Source organism: Triticum dicoccoides, chromosome 5B (assembly GCF_002162155.2).
Source record: "Triticum dicoccoides isolate Atlit2015 ecotype Zavitan chromosome 5B, WEW_v2.0, whole genome shotgun sequence".
NCBI lineage: Eukaryota > Viridiplantae > Streptophyta > Magnoliopsida > Poales > Poaceae > Triticum > Triticum dicoccoides.
The window spans coordinates 88,111,704-88,135,351 of NC_041389.1; the positions used below are offsets into that span (position 1 = coordinate 88,111,704).

Below are 23,648 nucleotides of genomic sequence, written 5' to 3' on the forward strand. Positions count from 1 at the left end.
TAGGCTGGCCGGCATGTGTCCTTCTTCGTTCCTGTGTCTGTCCCTTTGGGGAAATGTCACGCGATGAATACCGGAGTCCTGTTAGCCCGCTACAGCCCGGTTCACCGGAGTCCTGCTAGCCCAGTGCTACAGCCTAGATTCACTCGCTGATGACCGACACGTTCGATGCTGGGTCATGGATGCCTGTCCCTATAAGTCTATGCCACTTTGGGTTTACGACTAGCCATGTCAGCCCGGGCTCCTTATCATATGGATGCTAGCGACACCGTCATATACGTGTGCCAAAAGGCGCAAACGGTCCCGGGCTAAGGTAAGGCGACACCCGTGGGAATACCGTGTGTGAGGCCGCAAAGTGATATGAGGTGTTACATGCTAGATCGATGTGGCATTGAGTCGGGGTCCTGACACTCGTCTCCGTGATTGAGCGGGAGAGTATGTAGTATAGGACATTATCCATTGTTAGGGAACGGTTGTAATGGTAGTGAGAATGTAGAATCGTCTTTGGAGTGGACCTGGGAGTGGCAAGCATAAGGGACGAAGACGGGGAAACATGTCGGATGCGATCATACCAGCACTAAAGCACCGGATCCCATCAGAACTCCGAAGTTAAGCGTGCTTGGGCGAGAGTAGTACTAGGATGGGTGACCTCCTGGGAAGTCCTCGTGTTGCATTCCTTTTTTAATTATTTTTTGCGCCTTGTGACAAACATATCGCACGTGCGCGATATATATTAATCCCGTTATATTATTTTTGACGTTTGCGATATGATATGTATTAATCCCGTTATATTATTTTTGACGTTTGCGATATGTTTAAGCTCGATGCTCATTGCTCGCGCGTCTTGGGGTGGCTTTGTGGCGCGAAGAGCGCGTTCTGAAAGGGGTGGAAAAAACTCGTGTTGCTGCGGTATGGAGGGAGGGGTGGAAACCGTGGAAAACTCGTCTCCGTGATTGAGCGGGAGAGTAAGTAGTATAGGACATTATCCATTGTTAGGGAACGGTTGTAATGGTAGTGAGAATGTAGAATCGTCTTTGGAGCGGACCTGGGAGTGGCAAGCATAAGGGACGAAGACGGGGAAACATGTTGGATGCGATCATACCAGCACTAAAGCATCAGATCCCATCAGAACTCCAAAGTTAAGCGTGCTTGGGCGAGAGTAGTACTACGATGGGTGACCTCCTGGGAAGTCCTCATGTTGCATTCCCTTTTTAATTATTTTTTGCGCCTTGTGACAAACATATCGCACGTGCGCGATATATATTAATCCCGTTATATTATTTTTGACGTTTGCGATATGTTTAAGCTCGATGCTCATTGCTCGCGCGTCTTGGGGCGGCTTTGTGGCGCGAAGAGCGCGTTCTGAAAGGGATGGAAAAAACTCGTGTTGCTGCGGTATGGAGGGAGGGGTGGAAACCGTGGAAAACTCGTCTCCGTGATTGAGCGGGAGAGTAAGTAGTATAGGACATTATCCATAGTTAGGGAACGGTTGTAATGGTAGTGAAAATGTAGAATCGTCTTTGGAGCGGATCTGGGAGTGGCAAGCATACCGGACGAAGACGGGGAAACATGTCGGATGCGATCATACCAGCACTGAAGCACCGTATCCCATCAGAACTCTGAAGTTAAGCGTGCTTAGGCGAGAGTAGTACTAGGATGGGTGACCTCCTGGGAAGTCCTCTTGTTGCATTCTCTTTTTAATTATTTTTTGCGCCTTGTGACAAACATATCGCACGTGCACGATATATGTTAATCCCGTTATATTATTTTTGACGTTTGCGATATGTTTAAGCTCGATGCTCATTGCTCGCGCGTCTTGGGGCGGCTTTGTGGCGCGAAGAGCGCGTTCTGAAAGGGGTGGAAAAAACTCGTGTTGCTGCGGTATGGAGGGAGGGGTGGAAACCGTGGAAAACTCGTCTCCGTGATTGAGCGGGAGAGTAAGTAGTATATGACATTATCCATTGTTAGGGAACGGTTGTAATGGTAGTGAGAATGTAGAATCGTCTTTGGAGCGGACCTAGGAGTGGCAAGCATAAGGGACGAAGACGGGGAAACGTGACGGATGCGATCATACCAGCACTAAAGCACCGGATCCCATCAGAACTCTGAAGTTAAGCGTGCTTGGGCGAGAGTAGTACTAGGATGGGTGACCTCCTGGGAAGTCCTCGTGTTGCATTCCTTTTGTAATTATTTTTTGCACCTTGTGACAAACATATCGCACGTGCGCGATATATATTAATCCCGTTATATTATTTTTGACGTTTGCGATATGTTTAAGCTCGATGCTCATTGCTCGCACGTCTTGGGGCGGCTTTGTGGCACGAAGAGCGCGTTCTGAAAGGGGTGGAAAAAACTCGTGTTGCTGCGGTATGGAGGGAGGGGTGGAAACCGTGGAAAACTCGTCTCCGTGATTGAGCGGGAGAGTAAGTAGTATAGGACATTATCCATTGTTAGGGAACGGTTGTAATGGTAGTGAGAATGTAGAATCGTCTTTGGAGCGGACCTGGGAGTGGCAAGCATAAGGGACGAAGACGGGGAAACATGTCGGATGCGATCATACCAGCACTAAAGCACCGGATCCCATCAGAACTCTGAAGTTAAGCGTGCTTGGGCGAGAGTAGTACTAGGATGGGTGACCTCCTGGGAAGTCCTCGTGTTGCATTCCTTTTGTAATTATTTTTTGCACCTTGTGACAAACATATCGCATGTGCGCGATATATATTAATCCCGTTATATTATTTTTGATGTTTGCGATATGTTTAAGCTCGATGTTCATTGCTCGCACGTCTTGGGGCGGCTTTGTGGCACGAAGAGCGCGTTCTGAAAGGGGTGGAAAAAACTCGTGTTGCTGCGGTATGGAGGGAGGGGTGGAAACCGTGGAAAACTCGTCTCCGTGATTGAGCGGGAGAGTAAGTAGTATAGGACATTATCCATTGTTAGGGAACGGTTGTAATGGTAGTCAGAATGTAGAATCGTCTTTGGAGCGGACCTGGGAGTGGCAAGCATAAGGGACGAAGACGGGGAAACATGTTGGATGCGATCATACCAGCACTAAAGCATCAGATCCCATCAGAACTCCAAAGTTAAGCGTGCTTGGGCGAGAGTAGTACTAGGATGGGTGACCTCCTGGGAAGTCCTCATGTTGCATTCCCTTTTTAATTATTTTTTGCGCCTTGTGACAAACATATCGCACGTGCGCGATATATATTAATCCCGTTATATTATTTTTGACGTTTGCGATATGTTTAAGCTCGATGCTCATTGCTCGCGCGTCTTGGGGCGGCTTTGTGGCGCGAAGAGCGCGTTCTGAAAGGGATGGAAAAAACTCGTGTTGCTGCGGTATGGAGGGAGGGGTGGAAACCATGGAAAACTCGTCTCCGTGATTGAGCGGGAGAGTAAGTAGTATAGGACATTATCCATAGTTAGGGAACGGTTGTAATGGTAGTGAAAATGTAGAATCGTCTTTGGAGCGGATCTGGGAGTGGCAAGCATACGGGACGAAGACGGGGAAACATGTTGGATGCGATCATACCAGCACTGAAGCACCGTATCCCATCAGAACTCCGAAGTTAAGCGTGCTTAGGCGAGAGTAGTACTAGGATGGGTGACCTCCTGGGAAGTCCTCTTGTTGCATTCTCTTTTTAATTATTTTTTGCGCCTTGTGACAAACATATCGCACGTGCACGATATATATTAATCCCGTTATATTATTTTTGACGTTTGCGATATGTTTAAGCTCGATGCTCATTGCTCGCGCGTCTTGGGGCGGCTTTGTGGCGCGAAGAGCCGTTCTGAAAGGGGTGGAAAAAACTCGTGTTGCTGCGGTATGGAGGGAGGGGTGGAAACCGTGGAAAACTCGTCTCCGTGATTGAGCGGGAGAGTAAGTAGTATAGGACATTATCCATTGTTAGGGAACGGTTGTAATGGTAGTGAGAATGTAGAATCGTCTTTGGAGCGGACCTAGGAGTGGCAAGCATAAGGGACGAAGACGGGGAAACATGTCGGATGCGATCATACCAGCACTAAAGCACCGGATCCCATCGCGAGAGTAGTACTAGGATGGGTGACCTCCTGGGAAGTCCTCGTGTTGCATTCCTTTTGTAATTATTTTTTGCACCTTGTGACAAACATATCGCACGTGCGCGATATATATTAATCCCGTTATATTATTTTTGACGTTTGCGATATGTTTAAGCTCGATGCTCATTGCTCGCACGTCTTGGGGCGGCTTTGTGGCACGAAGAGCGCGTTCTGAAAGGGGTGGAAAAAACTCGTGTTGCTGCGGTATGGAGGGAGGGGTGGAAACCGTGAAAAACTCGTCTCCGTGATTGAGCGGGAGAGTAAGTAGTATAGGACATTATCCATTGTTAGGGAACGGTTGTAATGGTAGTGAGAATGTAGAATCGTCTTTGGAGCGGACCTGGGAGTGGCAAGCATAAGGGACGAAGACGGGGAAACATGTCGGATGCGATCATACCAGCACTAAAGCACCGGATCCCATCAGAACTCTGAAGTTAAGCGTGCTTGGGCGAGAGTAGTACTAGGATGGGTGACCTCCTGGGAAGTCCTCGTGTTGCATTCCTTTTGTAATTATTTTTTGCACCTTGTGACAAACATATCGCACGTGCGCGATATATATTAATCCCGTTATATTATTTTTGACGTTTGCGATATGTTTAAGCTCGATGCTCATTGCTCGCACGTCTTGGGGCGGCTTTGTGGCACGAAGAGCGCGTTCTGACAGGGGTGGAAAAAACTCGTGTTGCTGCGGTATGGAGGGAGGGGTGGAAACCGTGGAAAACTCGTCTCCGTGATTGAGCGGGAGAGTAAGTAGTATAGGACATTATCCATTGTTAGGGAACGGTTGTAATGGTAGTCAGAATGTAGAATCGTCTTTGGAGCGGACCTGGGAGTGGCAAGCATAAGGGACGAAGACGGGGAAACATGTCGGATGCGATCATACCAGCACTAAAGCATCAGATCCCATCAGAACTCCAAAGTTAAGCGTGCTTGGGCGAGAGTAGTACTAGGATGGGTGACCTCCTGGGAAGTCCTCATGTTGCATTCCCTTTTTAATTATTTTTTGCGCCTTGTGACAAACATATCGCACGTGCGCGATATATATTAATCCCGTTATATTATTTTCGACGTTTGCGATATGTTTAAGCTCGATGCTCATTGCTCGCGCGTCTTGGGGCGGCTTTGTGGCGCGAAGAGCGCGTTCTGAAAGGGATGGAAAAAACTCGTGTTGCTGCGGTATGGAGGGAGGGGTGGAAACCGTGGAAAACTCGTCTCCGTGATTGAGCGGGAGAGTAAGTAGTATAGGACATTATCCATAGTTAGGGAACGGTTGTAATGGTAGTGAAAATGTAGAATCGTCTTTGGAGCGGATCTGGGAGTGGCAAGCATACGGGACGAAGACGGGGAAACATGTTGGATGCGATCATACCAGCACTGAAGCACCGTATCCCATCAGAACTCTGAAGTTAAGGGTGCTTAGGCGAGAGTAGTACTAGGATGGGTGACCTCCTGGGAAGTCCTCTTGTTGCATTCTCTTTTTAATTATTTTTTGCGCCTTGTGACAAACATATCACACGTGCACGATATATATTAATCCCGTTATATTATTTTTGACGTTTGCGATATGTTTAAGCTCGATGCTCATTGCTCGCGCGTCTTGGGGCGGCTTTGTGGCGCGAAGAGCGCGTTCTGAAAGGGGTGGAAAAAACTCGTGTTGCTGCGGTATGGAGGGAGGGGTGGAAACCGTGGAAAACTCGTCTCCGTGATTGAGCGGGAGAGTAAGTAGTATAGGACATTATCCATTGTTAGGGAACGGTTGTAATGGTAGTGAGAATGTAGAATCGTCTTTGGAGCGGACCTAGGAGTGGCAAGCATAAGGGACGAAGACGGGGAAACATGTCGGATGCGATCATACCAGCACTAAAGCACCGGATCCCATCAGAACTCTGAAGTTAAGCGTGCTTGGGCGAGAGTAGTACTAGGATGGGTGACCTCCTGGGAAGTCCTCGTGTTGCATTCCTTTTGTAATTATTTTTTGCACCTTGTGACAAACATATCGCACGTGCGCGATATATATTAATCCCGTTATATTATTTTTGATGTTTGCGATATGTTTAAGCTCGATGCTCATTGCTCGCACGTCTTGGGGCGGCTTTGTGGCACGAAGAGCGCGTTCTGAAAGGGGTGGAAAAAACTCGTGTTGCTGCGGTATGGAGGGAGGGGTGGAAACCGTGGAAAACTCGTCTCCGTGATTGAGCGGGAGAGTAAGTAGTATAGGACATTATCCATTGTTAGGGAACGGTTGTAATGGTAGTCAGAATGTAGAATCGTCTTTGGAGCGGACCTGGGAGTGGCAAGCATAAGGGACGAAGACGGGGAAACAAGTTAGATGCGATCATACCAGCACTAAAGCATCAGATCCCATCAGAACTCCAAAGTTAAGCGTGCTTGGGCGAGAGTAGTACTAGGATGGGTGACCTCCTGGGAAGTCCTCATGTTGCATTCCCTTTTTAATTATTTTTTGCGCCTTGTGACAAACATATCGCACGTGCGCGATATATATTAATCCCGTTATATTATTTTTGACGTTTGCGATATGTTTAAGCTCGATGCTCATTGCTCGCGCGTCTTGGGGCGGCTTTGTGGCGCGAAGAGCGCGTTCTGAAAGGGATGGAAAAAACTCGTGTTGCTGCGGTATGGAGGGAGGGGTGGAAACCATGGAAAACTCGTCTCCGTGATTGAGCGGGAGAGTAAGTAGTATAGGACATTATCCATAGTTAGGGAACGGTTGTAATGGTAGTGAAAATGTAGAATCGTCTTTGGAGCGGATCTGGGAGTGGCAAGCATACGGGACGAAGACGGGGAAACATGTTGGATGCGATCATACCAGCACTGAAGCACCGTATCCCATCAGAACTCCGAAGTTAAGCGTGCTTAGGCGAGAGTAGTACTAGGATGGGTGACCTCCTGGGAAGTCCTCTTGTTGCATTCTCTTTTTAATTATTTTTTGCGCCTTGTGACAAACATATCGCACGTGCACGATATATATTAATCCCGTTATATTATTTTTGACGTTTGCGATATGTTTAAGCTCGATGCTCATTGCTCGCGCGTCTTGGGGCGGCTTTGTGGCGCGAAGAGCCGTTCTGAAAGGGGTGGAAAAAACTCGTGTTGCTGCGGTATGGAGGGAGGGGTGGAAACCGTGGAAAACTCGTCTCCGTGATTGAGCGGGAGAGTAAGTAGTATAGGACATTATCCATTGTTAGGGAACGGTTGTAATGGTAGTGAGAATGTAGAATCGTCTTTGGAGCGGACCTAGGAGTGGCAAGCATAAGGGACGAAGACGGGGAAACATGTCGGATGCGATCATACCAGCACTAAAGCACCGGATCCCATCGCGAGAGTAGTACTAGGATGGGTGACCTCCTGGGAAGTCCTCGTGTTGCATTCCTTTTGTAATTATTTTTTGCACCTTGTGACAAACATATCGCACGTGCGCGATATATATTAATCCCGTTATATTATTTTTGACGTTTGCGATATGTTTAAGCTCGATGCTCATTGCTCGCACGTCTTGGGGCGGCTTTGTGGCACGAAGAGCGCGTTCTGAAAGGGGTGGAAAAAACTCGTGTTGCTGCGGTATGGAGGGAGGGGTGGAAACCGTGAAAAACTCGTCTCCGTGATTGAGCGGGAGAGTAAGTAGTATAGGACATTATCCATTGTTAGGGAACGGTTGTAATGGTAGTGAGAATGTAGAATCGTCTTTGGAGCGGACCTGGGAGTGGCAAGCATAAGGGACGAAGACGGGGAAACATGTCGGATGCGATCATACCAGCACTAAAGCACCGGATCCCATCAGAACTCTGAAGTTAAGCGTGCTTGGGCGAGAGTAGTACTAGGATGGGTGACCTCCTGGGAAGTCCTCGTGTTGCATTCCTTTTGTAATTATTTTTTGCACCTTGTGACAAACATATCGCACGTGCGCGATATATATTAATCCCGTTATATTATTTTTGACGTTTGCGATATGTTTAAGCTCGATGCTCATTGCTCGCACGTCTTGGGGCGGCTTTGTGGCACGAAGAGCGCGTTCTGAAAGGGGTGGAAAAAACTCGTGTTGCTGCGGTATGGAGGGAGGGGTGGAAACCGTGGAAAACTCGTCTCCGTGATTGAGCGGGAGAGTAAGTAGTATAGGACATTATCCATTGTTAGGGAACGGTTGTAATGGTAGTGAGAATGTAGAATCGTCTTTGGAGCGGACCTGGGAGTGGCAAGCATAAGGGACGAAGACGGGGAAACATGTCGGATGCGATCATACCAGCACTAAAGCACCGGATCCCATCAGAACTCCGAAGTTAAGCGTGCTTGGGCGAGAGTAGTACTAGGATGGGTGACCTCTTGGGAAGTCCTCGTGTTGCATTCCTTTTATAATTATTTTTTGCGCCTTGTGACAAACATATCGCACGTGCGCGATATATATTAATCCCGTTATATTATTTTTGACGTTTGCGATATGTTTAAGCTCGATGCTCATTGCTCGCGCGTCTTGGGGCGGCTTTGTGGCGCGAAGAGCGCTTTCTGAAAGGGGTGGAAAAAACTCGTGTTGCTGTGGTATGGAGGGAGGGGTGGAAACCGTGGAAAACTCGTCTCCGTGATTGAGCGGGAGAGTAAGTAGTATAGGACATTATCCATTGTTAGGGAACGGTTGTAATGGTAGTGAGAATGTAGAATCGTCTTTGGAGCGGACCTGGGAGTGGCAAGCATAAGGGACGAAGACGGGGAAACATGTCGGATGCGATCATACCAGCACTAAAGCACCGGATCCCATCAGAACTCTGAAGTTAAGCGTGCTTGGGCGAGAGTAGTACTAGGATGGGTGACCTCCTGGGAAGTCCTCGTGTTGCATTCCTTTTGTAATTATTTTTTGCACCTTGTGACAAACATATCGCACGTGCGCGATATATATTAATCCCGTTATATTATTTTTGACGTTTGCGATATGTTTAAGCTCGATGCTCATTGCTCGCACGTCTTGGGGCGGCTTTGTGGCACGAAGAGCGCGTTCTGACAGGGGTGGAAAAAACTCGTGTTGCTGCGGTATGGAGGGAGGGGTGGAAACCGTGGAAAACTCGTCTCCGTGATTGAGCGGGAGAGTAAGTAGTATAGGACATTATCCATTGTTAGGGAACGGTTGTAATGGTAGTCAGAATGTAGAATCGTCTTTGGAGCGGACCTGGGAGTGGCAAGCATAAGGGACGAAGACGGGGAAACATGTCGGATGCGATCATACCAGCACTAAAGCATCAGATCCCATCAGAACTCCAAAGTTAAGCGTGCTTGGGCGAGAGTAGTACTAGGATGGGTGACCTCCTGGGAAGTCCTCATGTTGCATTCCCTTTTTAATTATTTTTTGCGCCTTGTGACAAACATATCGCACGTGCGCGATATATATTAATCCCGTTATATTATTTTCGACGTTTGCGATATGTTTAAGCTCGATGCTCATTGCTCGCGCGTCTTGGGGCGGCTTTGTGGCGCGAAGAGCGCGTTCTAAAAGGGATGGAAAAAACTCGTGTTGCTGCGGTATGGAGGGAGGGGTGGAAACCGTGGAAAACTCGTCTCCGTGATTGAGCGGGAGAGTAAGTAGTATAGGACATTATCCATAGTTAGGGAACGGTTGTAATGGTAGTGAAAATGTAGAATCGTCTTTGGAGCGGATCTGGGAGTGGCAAGCATACGGGACGAAGACGGGGAAACATGTTGGATGCGATCATACCAGCACTGAAGCACCGTATCCCATCAGAACTCTGAAGTTAAGGGTGCTTAGGCGAGAGTAGTACTAGGATGGGTGACCTCCTGGGAAGTCCTCTTGTTGCATTCTCTTTTTAATTATTTTTTGCGCCTTGTGACAAACATATCGCACGTGCACGATATATATTAATCCCGTTATATTATTTTTGACGTTTGCGATATGTTTAAGCTCGATGCTCATTGCTCGCGCGTCTTGGGGCGGCTTTGTGGCGCGAAGAGCGCGTTCTGAAAGGGGTGGAAAAAACTCGTGTTGCTGCGGTATGGAGGGAGGGGTGGAAACCGTGGAAAACTCGTCTCCGTGATTGAGCGGGAGAGTAAGTAGTATAGGACATTATCCATTGTTAGGGAACGGTTGTAATGGTAGTGAGAATGTAGAATCGTCTTTGGAGCGGACCTAGGAGTGGCAAGCATAAGGGACGAAGACGGGGAAACATGTCGGATGCGATCATACCAGCACTAAAGCACCGGATCCCATCAGAACTCTGAAGTTAAGCGTGCTTGGGCGAGAGTAGTACTAGGATGGGTGACCTCCTGGGAAGTCCTCGTGTTGCATTCCTTTTGTAATTATTTTTTGCACCTTGTGACAAACATATCGCACGTGCGCGATATATATTAATCCCGTTATATTATTTTTGACGTTTGCGATATGTTTAAGCTCGATGCTCATTGCTCGCACGTCTTGGGGCGGCTTTGTGGCACGAAGAGCGCGTTCTGAAAGGGGTGGAAAAAACTCGTGTTGCTGCGGTATGGAGGGAGGGGTGGAAACCGTGGAAAACTCGTCTCCGTGATTGAGCGGGAGAGTAAGTAGTATAGGACATTATCCATTGTTAGGGAACGGTTGTAATGGTAGTCAGAATGTAGAATCGTCTTTGGAGCGGACCTGGGAGTGGCAAGCATAAGGGACGAAGACGGGGAAACATGTTGGATGCGATCATACCAGCACTAAAGCATCAGATCCCATCAGAACTCCAAAGTTAAGCGTGCTTGGGCGAGAGTAGTACTAGGATGGGTGACCTCCTGGGAAGTCCTCATGTTGCATTCCCTTTTTAATTATTTTTTGCGCCTTGTGACAAACATATCGCACGTGCGCGATATATACTAATCCCGTTATATTATTTTTGACGTTTGCGATATGTTTAAGCTCGATGCTCATTGCTCGCGCGTCTTGGGGCGGCTTTGTGGCGCGAAGAGCGCGTTCTGAAAGGGATGGAAAAAACTTGTGTTGCTGCGGTATGGAGGGAGGGGTGGAAACCGTGGAAAACTCGTCTCCGTGATTGAGCGGGAGAGTAAGTAGTATAGGACAATATCCATAGTTAGGGAACGGTTGTAATGGTAGTGAAAATGTAGAATCGTCTTTGGAGCGGATCTGGGAGTGGCAAGCATACGGGACGAAGACGGGGAAACATGTTGGATGCGATCATACCAGCACTGAAGCACCGTATCCCATCAGAACTCTGAAGTTAAGCGTGCTTAGGCGAGAGTAGTACTAGGATGGGTGACCTCCTGGGAAGTCCTCTTGTTGCATTCTCTTTTTAATTATTTTTTGCGCCTTGTGACAAACATATCGCACGTGCACGATATATATTAATCCCGTTATATTATTTTTGACGTTTGCGATATGTTTAAGCTCGATGCTCATTGCTCGCGCGTCTTGGGGCGGCTTTGTGGCGCGAAGAGCGCGTTCTGAAAGGGGTGGAAAAAACTCGTGTTGCTGCGGTATGGAGGGAGGGGTGGAAACCGTGGAAAACTCGTCTCCGTGATTGAGCGGGAGAGTAAGTAGTATAGGACATTATCCATTGTTAGGGAACGGTTGTAATGGTAGTGAGAATGTAGAATCGTCTTTGGAGCGGACCTAGGAGTGGCAAGCATAAGGGACGAAGACGGGGAAACATGTCGGATGCGATCATACCAGCACTAAAGCACCGGATCCCATCAGAACTCTGAAGTTAAGCGTGCTTGGGCGAGAGTAGTACTAGGATGGGTGACCTCCTGGGAAGTCCTCGTGTTGCATTCCTTTTGTAATTATTTTTTGCACCTTGTGACAAACATATCGCACGTGCGCGATATATATTAATCCCGTTATATTATTTTTGACGTTTGCGATATGTTTAAGCTCGATGCTCATTGCTCGCACGTCTTGGGGCGGCTTTGTGGCACGAAGAGCGCGTTTTGAAAGGGGTGGAAAAAACTCGTGTTGCTGCGGTATGGAGGGAGGGCTGGAAACCGTGGAAAACTCGTCTCCGTGATTGAGCGGGAGAGTAAGTAGTATAGGACATTATCCATTGTTAGGGAACGGTTGTAATGGTAGTGAGAATGTAGAATCGTCTTTGGAGCGGACCTGGGAGTGGCAAGCATAAGGGACGAAGACGGGGAAACATGTCGGATGCGATCATACCAGCACTAAAGCACCGGATCCCATCAGAACTCTGAAGTTAAGCGTGCTTGGGCGAGAGTAGTACTAGGATGGGTGACCTCCTGGGAAGTCCTCGTGTTGCATTCCTTTTGTAATTATTTTTTGCACCTTGTGACAAACATATCGCACGTGCGCGATATATATTAATCCCGTTATATTATTTTTGACGTTTGCGATATGTTTAAGCTCGATGCTCATTGCTCGCACGTCTTGGGGCGGCTTTGTGGCACGAAGAGCGCGTTCTGAAAGGGGTGGAAAAAACTCGTGTTGCTGCGGTATGGAGGGAGGGGTGGAAACCGTGGAAAACTCGTCTCCGTGATTGAGCGGGAGAGTAAGTAGTATAGGACATTATCCATTGTTAGGGAACGGTTGTAATGGTAGTGAGAATGTAGAATCGTCTTTGGAGCGGACCTGGGAGTGGCAAGCATAAGGGACGAAGACGGGGAAACACGTCGGATGCGATCATACCAGCACTAAAGCAATGTATCCCATCAGAACTCCGAAGTTAAGCGTGCTTGGGCGAGAGTAGTACTAGGATGGGTGACCTCTTGGGAAGTCCTCGTGTTGCATTCCCTTTTTAATTATTTTTTGCGCCTTCTGACAAACATACCGCACGTACGCGATATATATTAATCCCGTTATATTATTTTTGACGTTTGCGATATGTTTAAGCTCGATGCTCATTGCTCGCACGTCTTGGGGCGGCTTTGTGGCGCGAAGAGCGCGTTCTGAAAGGGGTGGAAAAAACTCGTGTTGCTGCGGTATGGAGGAAGGGATGGAAACCGTGGAAAACTCGTCTCCGTGATTGAGCGGGAGAGTAAATAGTATAGGACATTATCCATTGTTAGGGAACGGTTGTAATGGTAGTGAGAATGTAGAATCGTCTTTGGAGCGGACCTGGGAGTGGCAAGCATAAGGAGCGAAGACGGGGAAACATGTCGGATGCGATCATACCAGCACTAAAGCACCGTATCCCATCAGAACTCCGAAGTTAAGCGTGGTTGGGCGAGAGTAGTACTAGGATGGGTGACCTCCTGGGAAGTCCTCTTGTTGCATTCCCCTTTTAATTATTTTTTGCGCCTTGTGACAAACATATTGCACGTGCGCGATTTATATTAATCCCGTTATATTATTTTTGACGTTTGCGATATGTTTAAGCTCGATGCTCAACGCTCGCGCGTCTTGGGGCGGCTTTGTGGCGCGAAGAGCGCATTCTGAAAGGGGGGGAAAAAACTCGTGTTGCTGCGGTATGGAGGGAGGGGTGGAAACCGTGGAAAACTCGTCTCCGTGATTGAGCGGAAGAGTAAGTAGTATAGGACATTATCCATTGTTAGGGAACGGTTGTAATGGTACTGAGAATGTAGAATAGTCTTTGGAGCGGACCTGGGAGTGGCAAGCATAAGGGACGAAGACGGGGAAACATGTCGGATGCGATCATACCAGCACTAAAGCACCGGATCCCATCAGAACTCCGAAGTTAAGCGTGCTTGGGAGAGAGTAGTACTAGGATGGGTGACCTCTTGGGAAGTCCTCGTGTTGCATTCCCTTTTTAATTATTTTTTGCGCCTTGTGACAAACATACCGCACGTGCGCGATATATATTAATCCCGATATATAATTTTTGACGTTTGCGATATGTTTAAGCTCGATGCTCATTGCTCGCGCGTCTTGGGGCGGCTTCGTGGCGCGAAGAGCGTGTTCTGAAAGGGGTAGAAAAAACTCGTGTTGCTGCGGTATGGAGGGAGGGGTGGAAACCGTGGAAAACACGTCTCCGTGATTGAGCGGGAGAGTAAATAGTATTGGACATTATCCATTGTTAGGGAACGGTTGTAATGGTAGTGAGAATGTAGAATCGTCTTTGGAGCGGACCTGGGAGTGGCAAGCATAAGGGACGAAGACGGGGAAACATGTCGGATGTGATCATACCAGCACTAAAGCACCGTATCCCATCAGAACTCCGAAGTTAAGCGTGCTTAGGCGAGAGTTGTACTAGGATGGGCGACCTCCTGGGAAGTCCTCTTGTTGCATTCCCTTTTTAATTATTTTTTAGGCCTTGTGACAAACATATTGCACGTGCACGATATATATTAATCCCGTTATATTATTTTTGACGTTTGCGATATGTTTAAGCTCGATGCTCAATGCTCGCGCGTCTTGGGGCGGCTTTGTGGCGCGAAGAGCGCATTCTGAAAGGGGTGGAAAAAACTCGTGTTGCTGCGGTTTGGAGGGAGGGGTGGAAACCGTGGAAAACTCGTCTCCGTGATTGAGCGGGAGAGTAAGTAGTATAGGACATTATCCATTGTTAGGGAACGGTTGTAATGGTAGTGAGAATGTAGAATCGTCTTTGGAGCGGACCTGGGACTGGCAAGCATAAGGAGCGAAGACGGGGAAACATGTCGGATGCGATCATACCAGCACTAAAGCACCGTATCCCATCAGAACTCCGAAGTTAAGCGTGCTTGGGCGAGAGTAGTACTAGGATGGGTGACCTCCTGAGAAGTCCTCTTGTTGCATTCCCCTTTTAATTATTTTTTGCGCCTTGTGACAAACATATTGCACGTGCGCGATATATATTAACCCCGTTATATTATTTTTGACGTTTGCGATATGTTTAAGCTCGATGGTCAACGTTCGCACGTCTTGGGGCGGCTTTGTGGCGCGAAGAGCGCATTCTGAAAAGGGTGGAAAAAACTTGTATTGCTGCGGTATGGAGGGAGGGGTGGAAACCGTGGAAAACTCGTCTCCGTGATTGAGCGGAAGAGTAAGTAGTATAGGACATTATCCATTGTTAGGGAACGGTTGTAATGGTAGTGAGAATGTAGAATCGTCTTTGGAGCGGACCTGGGAGTGGCAAGCATAAGGGACGAAGACGGGGAAACATGTCGGATGCGATCATACCAGCACTAAAGCACCGGATCCCATCAGAACTCCGAAGTTAAGCGTGCTTGGGAGAGAGTAGTACTAGGATGGGTGACCTCTTGGGAAGTCCTCGTGTTGCTTTCCCTTTTTAATTATTTTTTGCGCCTTGTGACAAACATACCGCACGTGCGCGATATATATTAATCCCGTTATATAATTTTTGACGTTTGCGATATGTTTAAGCTCGATGCTCATTGCTCGCGCGTCTTGGGGCGGCTTTGTGGCGCGAAGAGCGCGTTCTGAAAGGGGTGGAAAAACTCGTGTTGCTGCGGTATGGAGGGAGGGGTGGAAACCGTGGAAAACTCGTCTCCGTGATTGAGCGGGAGAGTAAGTAGTATAGGACATTATCCATTGTTAGGGAATGGTTGTAATGGTAGTGAGAATGTAGAATCGTCTTTGGAGCGGACCTGGGAGTGGCAAGCATAAGGGACGAAGACGGGGAAACATGTCGGATGCGATCATACCAGCACTAAAGCACCGTATCCCATCGGAACTCCGAAGTTAAGCATGCTTGGGCGAGAGTAGTACTAGGATGGGTGACCTCCTGGGAAGACCTCTTGTTGCATTCCCTTTTTGATTATTTTTTGCGCCTTGTGACAAACATATCACATGTGCGCGATATATATTAATCACGTTATATTATTTTTGACGTTTGCGATATGTTTAAGCTCGATCCTCAATGCTCGCGCGTCTTGGGGCGGCTTTGTGGCGCGAATAGCGCGTTCTGAAAGGGGTGGAAAAACCTCGTGTTGCTGCGGTATGGAGGGAGGGGTGAAAACCGTGGAAAACTCGTCTTCGTGATTGAGCGGGAGAGTAAGTAGTATAGGACATTATCCATTGTTAGGGAACGGTTGTAATGGTAGTGAGATTGTAGAATCGTCTTTGGAGCGGACCTGGGAGTGGCAAGCATAAGGGACGAAGACGGGGAAACACGTCGGATGCGATCATACCAGCACTAAAGCAATGTATCCCATCAGAACTCCGAAGTTAAGCGTGCTTGGGCGAGAGTAGTACTAGGATGGGTGACCTCTTGGGAAGTCCTCGTGTTGCATTCCCTTTTTAATTATTTTTTGCGCCTTCTGACAAACATACCGCACGTACGCGATATATATTAATCCCGTTATATTATTTTTGACGTTTGCGATATGTTTAAGCTCGATGCTCATTGCTCGCACGTCTTGGGGCGGCTTTGTGGCGCGAAGAGCGCGTTCTGAAAGGGGTGGAAAAAACTCGTGTTGCTGCGGTATGGAGGGAGGGGTGGAAACCGTGGAAAACTCGTCTCCATGATTGAGCGGGAGAGTAAATAGTATAGGACATTATCCATTGTTAGGGAACGGTTGTAATGGTAGTGAGAATGTAGAATCGTCTTTGAAGCGGACCTGGGAGTGGCAAGCATAAGGAGCGAAGACGGGGAAACATGTCGGATGCGATCATACCAGCACTAAAGCACCGTATCCCATCAGAACTCCGAAGTTAAGCGTGCTTGGGCGAGAGTAGTACTAGGATGGGTGACCTCCTGGGAAGTCCTCTTGTTGCATTCCCCTTTTAATTATTTTTTGCGCCTTGTGACAAACATATTGCACGTGCGCGATTTATATTAATCCCGTTATATTATTTTTGACGTTTGCGATATGTTTAAGCTCGATGCTCAACGCTCGCGCGTCTTGGGGCGGCTTTGTGGCGCGAAGAGCGCATTCTGAAAGGGGTGGAAAAAACTCGTGTTGCTGCGGTATGGAGGGAGGGGTGGAAACCGTGGAAAACTCGTCTCCGTGATTGAGCGGAAGAGTAAGTAGTATAGGACATTATCCATTGTTAGGGAACGGTTGTAATGGTACTGAGAATGTAGAATAGTCTTTGGAGCGGACCTGGGAGTGGCAAGCATAAGGGGCGAAGACGGGGAAACATGTCGGATGCGATCATACCAGCACTAAAGCACCGGATCCCATCAGAACTCCGAAGTTAAGCGTGCTTGGGAGAGAGTAGTACTAGGATGGGTGACCTCTTGGGAAGTCCTCGTGTTGCATTCCCTTTTTAATTATTTTTTGCGCCTTGTGACAAACATACCGCATGTGCGCGATATATATTAATCCCGTTATATTATTTTTGACGTTTGCGATATGTTTAAGCTCGATGCTCATTGCTCGCGCGTCTTGGGGCGGCTTTGTGGCGCGAAGAGCGCGTTCTGAAAGGGGTGGAAAAAACTCGTGTTGCTGCGGTATGGAGGGAGGGGTGGAAACCGTGGAGAACACGTCTCCGTGATTGAGCGGGAGAGTAATAAGTATAGGACATTATCCATTGTTAGGAAACGGTTGTAATGGTAGTGAGAATGTAGAATCGTCTTTGGAGCGGACCTGGGAGTGGCAAGCATAAGGGACGAAGACGGGGAAACATGTCGGATGCGATCATACCAGCACTAAAGCACCGTATCCCATCAGAACTCCGAAGTTAAGCGTGCTTGGGCGAGAGTAGTACTAGGATGGGTGACCTCTTGGGAAGTCCTCTTGTTGCATTCCCCTTTTAATTATTTTTTGAGAGTAGTACTAGGATGGGTGACCTCCTGGGAAGTCGTCTTGTTGCATTCCCCTTTTAATTATTTTTTGCGCCTTGTGACAAACATATCGCACGTGCGCGATATATATTAATCCCGTTATATTATTTTTGACGTTTGCGATATGTTTAAGCTCGATGCTCATTGCTCGCGCGTTTTGGGGCGGCTTTGTGGCGCGAAGAGCGCGTTCTGAAAGGGGTGGAAAAAACTCGTGTTGCTGCGGTATGGAGGGAGGGGTGGAAACCGTGGAAAACTCGTCTCCGTGATTGAGCGAGAGAGTAAGTAGTATAGTACATTATCCATTGTTAGGGAACGGTTGTAATGGTAGTGAGAATGTAGAATCGTCTTTGGAGCGGACCTGGGAGTGGCAAGCATAAGGGACGAAGATGGGGAAACATGTCGGATGCGATCATACCAGCACTAAAGCACCGTATCCCATCAGAACTTTGAAGTTAAGCGTGCTTGGGCGAGAGTAGTACTAGGATGGGTGACCTCCTGGGAAGTCCTCTTGTTGCCTTCCCCTTTTAATTATTTTTTGAGAGTAGTACTAGGATGGGTGACCTCCTGGGAAGTCCTCCTGTTGCATTCCCTTTTTAATTATTTTTTGCGCCTTGTGACAAACATATCGCACGTGCGCGATATATATTAATCCCGTTATATTATTTTTGACATTTGCGATATGTTTAAGCTCGATGCTCATTGCTCGCGCGTCTTGGGGCGGCTTTGTGGCGCGAAGAGCGCGTTCTGAAAGGGGTGGAAAAACTCGTGTTGCTGCGGTATGGAGGGAGGGGTGGAAACCGTGGAAAACTCGTCTCCGTGATTGAGCGGGAGAGTAAGTAGTATAGGACATTATCCATTGTTAGGGAACGGTTGTAATGGTAGTGAGAATGTAGAATCGTCTTTGGAGCGGACCTAGGAGTGGCAAGCATAAGGGACGAAGACGGGGAAACATGTCGGATGCGATCATACCAGCACTAAAGCACCGTATCCCATCAGAACTCGAAAGTTAAGCGTGCTTGGGCGAGAGTAGTACTAGGATGGGTGACCTCCTGGGAAGTCCTCTTGTTGCATTCCCTTTTTAATTATTTTTTGCGCCTTGTGACAAACATATCACATGTGCGCGATATATATTAATCCCGTTATATTATTTTTGACGTTTGTGATATGTTTAAGCTCGATGCTCATTGCTCGCGCGTCTTGGGGCGGCTTTGTGGCGCGAATAGCGCGTTCTGAAAGGGGTGGAAAAACCTCGTGTTGCTGCGGTATGGAGGGAGGGGTGGAAACCGTGGGAAACTCGTCTTCGTGATTGAGCGGGAGAGTAAGTAGTATAGGACATTATCCATTGTTAGGGAACGGTTGTAATGGTAGTGAGATTGTAGAATCGTCTTTGGAGCGGACCTGGGAGTGGCAAGCATAAGGGACGAAGACGGGAAAACACGTGGGATGCGATCATCCAGCACTAAAGCAATGTATCCCATCAGAACTCCGAAGTTAAGCGTGCTTGGGCGAGAGTAGTACTAGGATGGGTGACCTCCTGGGAAGTCCTCGTGTTGCATTCCCTTTTTAATTAATTTTTGCGCCTTGTGACAAACATATCGCACGTGCGCGATATATATTAATCCCGTTATATTATTTTTGACGTTTGCGATATGTTTAAGCTCGATGCTCATTGCTCGCGCGTCTTGGGGCGGCTTTGTGGCGCGAAGAGCGCGTTCTGAAAGGGGTGGAAAAAACTCGTGTTGCTGCGGTATGGAGGGAGGGGTGGAAACCGTGGAAAACTCGTCTCCGTGATTGAGCGGGAGAGTAAGTAGTATAGGACATTATCCATTGTTAGGGAACGGTTGTAATGGTAGTGAGAATGTAGAATCGTCTTTGGAGCGGACCTGGGAGTGGCAAGCATAAGGGACAAAGACGGGGAAACATGTCGGATGCGATCATACCAACACTAAAGCACCGGATCCCATCAGAACTCCGAAGTTAAGCGTGCTAGGGAGAGAGTAGTACTAGGATGGGTGACCTCCTGGGAAGTCCTCGTGTTGCATTCCCTTTTTAATTATTTTTTGCGCCTTGTGACAAATATATCGCACGTGCGCGATATATATTAATCCCGTTATATTATTTTTGACGTTTGCGATATGTTTAAGCTCGATGCTCATTGCTCGCGCGTCTTGGGGCGGCTTTGTGGAGCAAAGAGCGCGTTCTGAAAGGGGTGGAAAAAACTCGTGTTGTTGCGGTATGGAGAGAGGGGTGGAAACCGTGGAAAACTCGTCTCCGTGATTGAGCGGGAGAGTAAGTAGTATAGGACATTATCCATTGTTAGGGAACGGTTGTAATGGTAGTGAGAATGTAGAATCGTCTTTGGAGCGGACCTGGGAGTGGCAAGCATAAGGGACGAAGACGGGGAAACATGTCGGATGCGATCATACCAGCACTAAAGCACCGTATCCCATCAGAACTCCGAAGTTAAGCGTGCTTGGGCGAGAGTAGTACTAGGATGGGTGACCTCCTGGGAAGTCCTCTTGTTGCATTCCCCTTTTAATTATTTTTTGAGAGTAGTACTAGGATGGGTGACCTCGTGGGAAGTCCTCCTGTTGCATTCCCTTTTTAATTATTTTTTGCGCCTTGTGACAAACATATCGCACGTGCGCGATATATATTAATCCCGTTATATTATTTTTGACATTTGCGATATGTTTAAGCTCGATGCTCATTGCTCGCGCGTCTTGGGGCGGCATTGTGGCGCGAAGAGCGCGTTCTGAAAGGGGTGGAAAAACTCGTGTTGCTGCGGTATGGAGGGAGGGGTGGAAACCGTGGAAAACTCGTCTCCGTGATTGAGCGGGAGAGTAAGTAGTATAGGACATTATCCATTGTTAGGGAACGGTTGTAATGGTAGTGAGAATGTAGAATCGTCTTTGGAGCGGACCTGGGAGTGGCAAGCATAAGGGACGAAGACGGGGAAACATGTCGGATGCAATCATACCAGCACTAAAGCACCGTATCCCATCAGAACTCCAAAGTTAAGCGTGCTTGGGCGAGAGTAGTACTAGGATGGGTGACCTCCTGGGAAGTCCTCTTGTTGCATTCCCTTTTTAATTATTTTTTGCGCCTTGTGACAAACATATCACATGTGCGCGATATATATTAATCCTGTTATATTATTTTTGACGTTTGCGATATGTTTAAGCTCGATGCTCATTGCTCGCGCGTCTTGGGGCGGCTTTGTGGCGCGAATAGCGCGTTCTGAAAGGGGTGGAAAAACCTCGTGTTGCTGCGGTATGGAGGGAGGGGTGGAAACCGTGGGAAACTCGTCTCCGTGATTGAGCGGGAGAGTAAGTAGTATAGGACATTATCCATTGTTAGGGAACGGTTGTAATGGTAGTGAGATTGTAGAATCGTCTTTGGAGCGGACCTGGGAGTGGCAAGCATAAAGGACGAAGACGGGGAAACATGTCGGATGCGATCATACCAGTCCTCTTGTTGCATTCCCTTTTTAATTATTTTTTGCGCCTTGTGACAAACATATCACATGTGCGCGATATATATTAATCCCGTTATATTATTTTTGACGTTTGCGATATGTTTAAGCTCGATGCTCATTGCTCGCGCGTCTTGGGGCGGCTTTGTAGCGCGAATAGCGCGTTCTGAAAGGGGTGGAAAAACCTCGTGTTGCTGCGGTATGGTGGGAGGGGTGGAAACCGTGGGAAACTCGTCTCCGTGATTGAGCGGGAGAGTAAGTAGTATAGGACATTATCCATTGTTAGGGAACGGTTGTAATGGTAGTGAGATTGTAGAATCGTCTTTGGAGCGGACCTGGGAGTGGCAAGCATAAGGGACGAAGACGGGGAAACATGTCGGATGCGATCATACCAGCACTAAAGCACCGGATCCCATCAGAACTCCGAAGTTAAGCGTGCTTGGGAGAGAGTAGTACTAGGATGGGTGACCTCCTGGGAAGTCCTCGTGTTGCATTCCCTTTTTAATTATTTTTTGCGCCTTGTGACAAATATATCGCACGTGCGCGATATATATTAATCCTGTTATATTATTTTTGACGTTTTGCGATATGTTTAAGCTCGATGCTCATTGCTCGCGCGTCTTGGGGCGGCTTTGTGGCGCGAAGAGCGCGTTCTGAAAGGGGTGGAAAAAACTCGTGTTGCTGCGGTATGGAGAGAGGGGTGGAAACCGTGGAAAACTCGTCTCCGTGATTGAGCGGGAGAGTAAATAGTATAGGACATTATCCATTGTTAGGGAACGGTTGTAATGGTAGTGAGAATGTAGAATCGTCTTTGGAGCGGACCTGGGAGTGGCAAGCATAAGGGACGAAGACGGGGAAACATGTCGGATGCGATCATACTAGCACTAAAGCATTGTATCCCATTAGAACTCCGAAGTTAAGCGTGCTTGGGCGAGAGTAGTACTAGGATGGGTGACCTCCTGGGAAGTCCTCTTGTTGCATTCCCTTTTTAATTATTTTTTGCGCCTTGTGACAAACATATCGCACGTGTGCGATATATATTAATCCCGTTATATTATTTTTGACGTTTGCGATATGTTTAAGCTCGATGCTCATTGCTCGCGCGTCTTGGGGCGGCTTTGTGGCGCGAAGAGCGCGTTCTGAAAGGGGTGGAAAAAACTCGTGTTGCTGCGGTATGGAGGGAGGGGTGGAAACCGTGGAAAACTCGTCTCCGTGATTGAGCGGGAGAGTAAGTAGTATAGGACATTATCCATTGTTAGGGAACGGTTGTAATGGTAGTGAGAATGTAGAATCGTCTTTGGAGCGGACCTGGGAGTGCCAAGCATAAGGGACGAAGACGGGGAAACATGTCGGATGCGATCATACCAGCACTAAAGCACCGTATCCCATCAGAACTCCGAAGTTAAGCGTGCTTGGGCGAGAGTAGTACTAGGATGGGTGACCTCCTAGGAAGTCCTCTTGTTGCATTCCCTTTTTAATTATTTTTTGCGCCTTGTGACAAACATATCGCAGGTGCGCGATATATATTAATCCCGTTATATTATTTTTGACGTTTGCGATATGTTTAAGCTCGATGCTCATTGCTCGCGCGTCTTGGGGCGGCTTTGTGGCGCGAATAGCGCGTTCTGAAAGGGGTGGAAAAAACTCGTGTTGCTGCGGTATGGAGGGAGGGGTAGAAACCGTGGAAAATTCGTCTCCGTGATTGAGCGGGAGAGTAATTAGTATAGGACATTATCCATTGTTAGGGAACGGTTGTAATGGTAGTGAGAATGTAGAATCGTCTTTGGAGCAGACCTGGGAGTGGCAAGCATAAGGGACGAAGACGGGGAAACACGTCGGATGTGATCATACCAGCACTAAAGAACCGGATCCCATCATAACTCCAAAGTTAAGCGTGCTTGGGCGAGAGTAGTACTAGGATGGGTGACGTCCTGGGAAGTCCACGTGTTGCATTCCCTTTTTAATTATTTTTTGCGCCTTGTGACAAACATATCGCACGTGCGCGATATATATTAATCCCGTTATATTATTTTTGACGTTTGCGATATGTTTAAGCTCGATGCTCATTGCTCGCGCGTCTTGGAGCGGCTTTGTTGCGCGAAGAGCGCGTTCTGAAAGGGGTGGAAAAAACTCGTGTTGCTGCGGTATGGAGGGAGGGGTGGAAACCATGGAAAACTCGTCTCCGTGATTGAGCGGGAGAGTAAGTAGTATAGGACATTATCCATTGTAAGGGAACGGTTGTAATGGTAGTGAGAATGTAGAATCATCTTTGGAGCGGACCTGGGAGTGGCAAGCATAAGGGACGAAGAAGGGGAAACATGTCGGATGCGATCATACCAGCACTAAAGCACCGTATCCCATCAGAACTTCTCTGAAGTTAAGCGTGCTTGGGCGAGAGTAGTACTAGGATGGGTGACCTCCTGGGAAGTCCTCGTGTTGCATTCCCTTTTTAATTATTTTTTGCG

The 23,648-nt window shown here is 47.9% G+C and overlaps 45 non-coding genes across 45 annotated transcripts; all 45 read left to right on the top strand.

Annotated features, from left to right (window-relative positions):
• The first annotated feature begins 555 nt into the window (after positions 1–555).
• LOC119313460 lies at positions 556–674 on the top strand. The gene has a single exon (XR_005151743.1). It is a non-coding gene; the product is annotated as a 5S ribosomal RNA (ribosomal RNA).
• A 411-nt stretch (positions 675–1,085) lies between these two features.
• LOC119313879 lies at positions 1,086–1,204 on the top strand. Its single transcript, XR_005152138.1, has one exon. It is a non-coding gene; the product is annotated as a 5S ribosomal RNA (ribosomal RNA).
• A 367-nt stretch (positions 1,205–1,571) lies between these two features.
• Positions 1,572–1,690, top strand: LOC119313940. Its single transcript, XR_005152194.1, has one exon. It is a non-coding gene; the product is annotated as a 5S ribosomal RNA (ribosomal RNA).
• Positions 1,691–2,057: 367 nt separating this feature from the next.
• Positions 2,058–2,176, top strand: LOC119313874. The gene has a single exon (XR_005152133.1). It is a non-coding gene; the product is annotated as a 5S ribosomal RNA (ribosomal RNA).
• Positions 2,177–2,543: 367 nt separating this feature from the next.
• LOC119313886 lies at positions 2,544–2,662 on the top strand. Its single transcript, XR_005152144.1, has one exon. It is a non-coding gene; the product is annotated as a 5S ribosomal RNA (ribosomal RNA).
• A 367-nt stretch (positions 2,663–3,029) lies between these two features.
• On the top strand, positions 3,030–3,148 carry LOC119313854. Its single transcript, XR_005152114.1, has one exon. It is a non-coding gene; the product is annotated as a 5S ribosomal RNA (ribosomal RNA).
• A 367-nt stretch (positions 3,149–3,515) lies between these two features.
• On the top strand, positions 3,516–3,634 carry LOC119313907. Its single transcript, XR_005152163.1, has one exon. It is a non-coding gene; the product is annotated as a 5S ribosomal RNA (ribosomal RNA).
• Positions 3,635–4,460: 826 nt separating this feature from the next.
• On the top strand, positions 4,461–4,579 carry LOC119313898. The gene has a single exon (XR_005152154.1). It is a non-coding gene; the product is annotated as a 5S ribosomal RNA (ribosomal RNA).
• Positions 4,580–4,946: 367 nt separating this feature from the next.
• On the top strand, positions 4,947–5,065 carry LOC119313855. Its single transcript, XR_005152115.1, has one exon. It is a non-coding gene; the product is annotated as a 5S ribosomal RNA (ribosomal RNA).
• A 367-nt stretch (positions 5,066–5,432) lies between these two features.
• Positions 5,433–5,551, top strand: LOC119313943. The gene has a single exon (XR_005152197.1). It is a non-coding gene; the product is annotated as a 5S ribosomal RNA (ribosomal RNA).
• A 367-nt stretch (positions 5,552–5,918) lies between these two features.
• Positions 5,919–6,037, top strand: LOC119313909. The gene has a single exon (XR_005152165.1). It is a non-coding gene; the product is annotated as a 5S ribosomal RNA (ribosomal RNA).
• A 367-nt stretch (positions 6,038–6,404) lies between these two features.
• On the top strand, positions 6,405–6,523 carry LOC119313903. The gene has a single exon (XR_005152159.1). It is a non-coding gene; the product is annotated as a 5S ribosomal RNA (ribosomal RNA).
• A 367-nt stretch (positions 6,524–6,890) lies between these two features.
• On the top strand, positions 6,891–7,009 carry LOC119313908. Its single transcript, XR_005152164.1, has one exon. It is a non-coding gene; the product is annotated as a 5S ribosomal RNA (ribosomal RNA).
• Positions 7,010–7,835: 826 nt separating this feature from the next.
• LOC119313921 lies at positions 7,836–7,954 on the top strand. The gene has a single exon (XR_005152177.1). It is a non-coding gene; the product is annotated as a 5S ribosomal RNA (ribosomal RNA).
• Positions 7,955–8,321: 367 nt separating this feature from the next.
• Positions 8,322–8,440, top strand: LOC119313588. The gene has a single exon (XR_005151861.1). It is a non-coding gene; the product is annotated as a 5S ribosomal RNA (ribosomal RNA).
• A 367-nt stretch (positions 8,441–8,807) lies between these two features.
• LOC119313933 lies at positions 8,808–8,926 on the top strand. The gene has a single exon (XR_005152189.1). It is a non-coding gene; the product is annotated as a 5S ribosomal RNA (ribosomal RNA).
• A 367-nt stretch (positions 8,927–9,293) lies between these two features.
• LOC119313856 lies at positions 9,294–9,412 on the top strand. Its single transcript, XR_005152116.1, has one exon. It is a non-coding gene; the product is annotated as a 5S ribosomal RNA (ribosomal RNA).
• Positions 9,413–9,779: 367 nt separating this feature from the next.
• LOC119313944 lies at positions 9,780–9,898 on the top strand. The gene has a single exon (XR_005152198.1). It is a non-coding gene; the product is annotated as a 5S ribosomal RNA (ribosomal RNA).
• A 367-nt stretch (positions 9,899–10,265) lies between these two features.
• Positions 10,266–10,384, top strand: LOC119313945. The gene has a single exon (XR_005152199.1). It is a non-coding gene; the product is annotated as a 5S ribosomal RNA (ribosomal RNA).
• A 367-nt stretch (positions 10,385–10,751) lies between these two features.
• On the top strand, positions 10,752–10,870 carry LOC119313857. The gene has a single exon (XR_005152117.1). It is a non-coding gene; the product is annotated as a 5S ribosomal RNA (ribosomal RNA).
• Positions 10,871–11,237: 367 nt separating this feature from the next.
• Positions 11,238–11,356, top strand: LOC119313941. Its single transcript, XR_005152195.1, has one exon. It is a non-coding gene; the product is annotated as a 5S ribosomal RNA (ribosomal RNA).
• A 367-nt stretch (positions 11,357–11,723) lies between these two features.
• Positions 11,724–11,842, top strand: LOC119313958. Its single transcript, XR_005152209.1, has one exon. It is a non-coding gene; the product is annotated as a 5S ribosomal RNA (ribosomal RNA).
• Positions 11,843–12,209: 367 nt separating this feature from the next.
• LOC119313970 lies at positions 12,210–12,328 on the top strand. Its single transcript, XR_005152218.1, has one exon. It is a non-coding gene; the product is annotated as a 5S ribosomal RNA (ribosomal RNA).
• Positions 12,329–12,695: 367 nt separating this feature from the next.
• Positions 12,696–12,814, top strand: LOC119313840. The gene has a single exon (XR_005152102.1). It is a non-coding gene; the product is annotated as a 5S ribosomal RNA (ribosomal RNA).
• A 367-nt stretch (positions 12,815–13,181) lies between these two features.
• Positions 13,182–13,300, top strand: LOC119313925. The gene has a single exon (XR_005152180.1). It is a non-coding gene; the product is annotated as a 5S ribosomal RNA (ribosomal RNA).
• A 367-nt stretch (positions 13,301–13,667) lies between these two features.
• On the top strand, positions 13,668–13,786 carry LOC119313592. Its single transcript, XR_005151865.1, has one exon. It is a non-coding gene; the product is annotated as a 5S ribosomal RNA (ribosomal RNA).
• Positions 13,787–14,153: 367 nt separating this feature from the next.
• Positions 14,154–14,272, top strand: LOC119313957. The gene has a single exon (XR_005152208.1). It is a non-coding gene; the product is annotated as a 5S ribosomal RNA (ribosomal RNA).
• A 367-nt stretch (positions 14,273–14,639) lies between these two features.
• LOC119313824 lies at positions 14,640–14,758 on the top strand. The gene has a single exon (XR_005152088.1). It is a non-coding gene; the product is annotated as a 5S ribosomal RNA (ribosomal RNA).
• Positions 14,759–15,125: 367 nt separating this feature from the next.
• On the top strand, positions 15,126–15,244 carry LOC119313717. Its single transcript, XR_005151983.1, has one exon. It is a non-coding gene; the product is annotated as a 5S ribosomal RNA (ribosomal RNA).
• Positions 15,245–15,610: 366 nt separating this feature from the next.
• LOC119313914 lies at positions 15,611–15,729 on the top strand. Its single transcript, XR_005152169.1, has one exon. It is a non-coding gene; the product is annotated as a 5S ribosomal RNA (ribosomal RNA).
• Positions 15,730–16,096: 367 nt separating this feature from the next.
• Positions 16,097–16,215, top strand: LOC119313841. The gene has a single exon (XR_005152103.1). It is a non-coding gene; the product is annotated as a 5S ribosomal RNA (ribosomal RNA).
• Positions 16,216–16,582: 367 nt separating this feature from the next.
• On the top strand, positions 16,583–16,701 carry LOC119313802. The gene has a single exon (XR_005152067.1). It is a non-coding gene; the product is annotated as a 5S ribosomal RNA (ribosomal RNA).
• A 367-nt stretch (positions 16,702–17,068) lies between these two features.
• LOC119313593 lies at positions 17,069–17,187 on the top strand. Its single transcript, XR_005151866.1, has one exon. It is a non-coding gene; the product is annotated as a 5S ribosomal RNA (ribosomal RNA).
• A 367-nt stretch (positions 17,188–17,554) lies between these two features.
• Positions 17,555–17,673, top strand: LOC119313823. Its single transcript, XR_005152087.1, has one exon. It is a non-coding gene; the product is annotated as a 5S ribosomal RNA (ribosomal RNA).
• Positions 17,674–18,109: 436 nt separating this feature from the next.
• Positions 18,110–18,228, top strand: LOC119313911. The gene has a single exon (XR_005152167.1). It is a non-coding gene; the product is annotated as a 5S ribosomal RNA (ribosomal RNA).
• Positions 18,229–18,663: 435 nt separating this feature from the next.
• LOC119313939 lies at positions 18,664–18,782 on the top strand. The gene has a single exon (XR_005152193.1). It is a non-coding gene; the product is annotated as a 5S ribosomal RNA (ribosomal RNA).
• A 367-nt stretch (positions 18,783–19,149) lies between these two features.
• Positions 19,150–19,267, top strand: LOC119313947. The gene has a single exon (XR_005152201.1). It is a non-coding gene; the product is annotated as a 5S ribosomal RNA (ribosomal RNA).
• Positions 19,268–19,634: 367 nt separating this feature from the next.
• On the top strand, positions 19,635–19,753 carry LOC119313759. The gene has a single exon (XR_005152024.1). It is a non-coding gene; the product is annotated as a 5S ribosomal RNA (ribosomal RNA).
• Positions 19,754–20,120: 367 nt separating this feature from the next.
• On the top strand, positions 20,121–20,239 carry LOC119313803. Its single transcript, XR_005152068.1, has one exon. It is a non-coding gene; the product is annotated as a 5S ribosomal RNA (ribosomal RNA).
• A 435-nt stretch (positions 20,240–20,674) lies between these two features.
• On the top strand, positions 20,675–20,793 carry LOC119313882. Its single transcript, XR_005152140.1, has one exon. It is a non-coding gene; the product is annotated as a 5S ribosomal RNA (ribosomal RNA).
• Positions 20,794–21,561: 768 nt separating this feature from the next.
• LOC119313567 lies at positions 21,562–21,680 on the top strand. Its single transcript, XR_005151840.1, has one exon. It is a non-coding gene; the product is annotated as a 5S ribosomal RNA (ribosomal RNA).
• Positions 21,681–22,048: 368 nt separating this feature from the next.
• On the top strand, positions 22,049–22,167 carry LOC119313954. The gene has a single exon (XR_005152205.1). It is a non-coding gene; the product is annotated as a 5S ribosomal RNA (ribosomal RNA).
• A 367-nt stretch (positions 22,168–22,534) lies between these two features.
• On the top strand, positions 22,535–22,653 carry LOC119313860. The gene has a single exon (XR_005152120.1). It is a non-coding gene; the product is annotated as a 5S ribosomal RNA (ribosomal RNA).
• Positions 22,654–23,020: 367 nt separating this feature from the next.
• LOC119313955 lies at positions 23,021–23,139 on the top strand. Its single transcript, XR_005152206.1, has one exon. It is a non-coding gene; the product is annotated as a 5S ribosomal RNA (ribosomal RNA).
• Positions 23,140–23,506: 367 nt separating this feature from the next.
• On the top strand, positions 23,507–23,628 carry LOC119313899. The gene has a single exon (XR_005152155.1). It is a non-coding gene; the product is annotated as a 5S ribosomal RNA (ribosomal RNA).
• Positions 23,629–23,648: the final 20 nt, after the last annotated feature.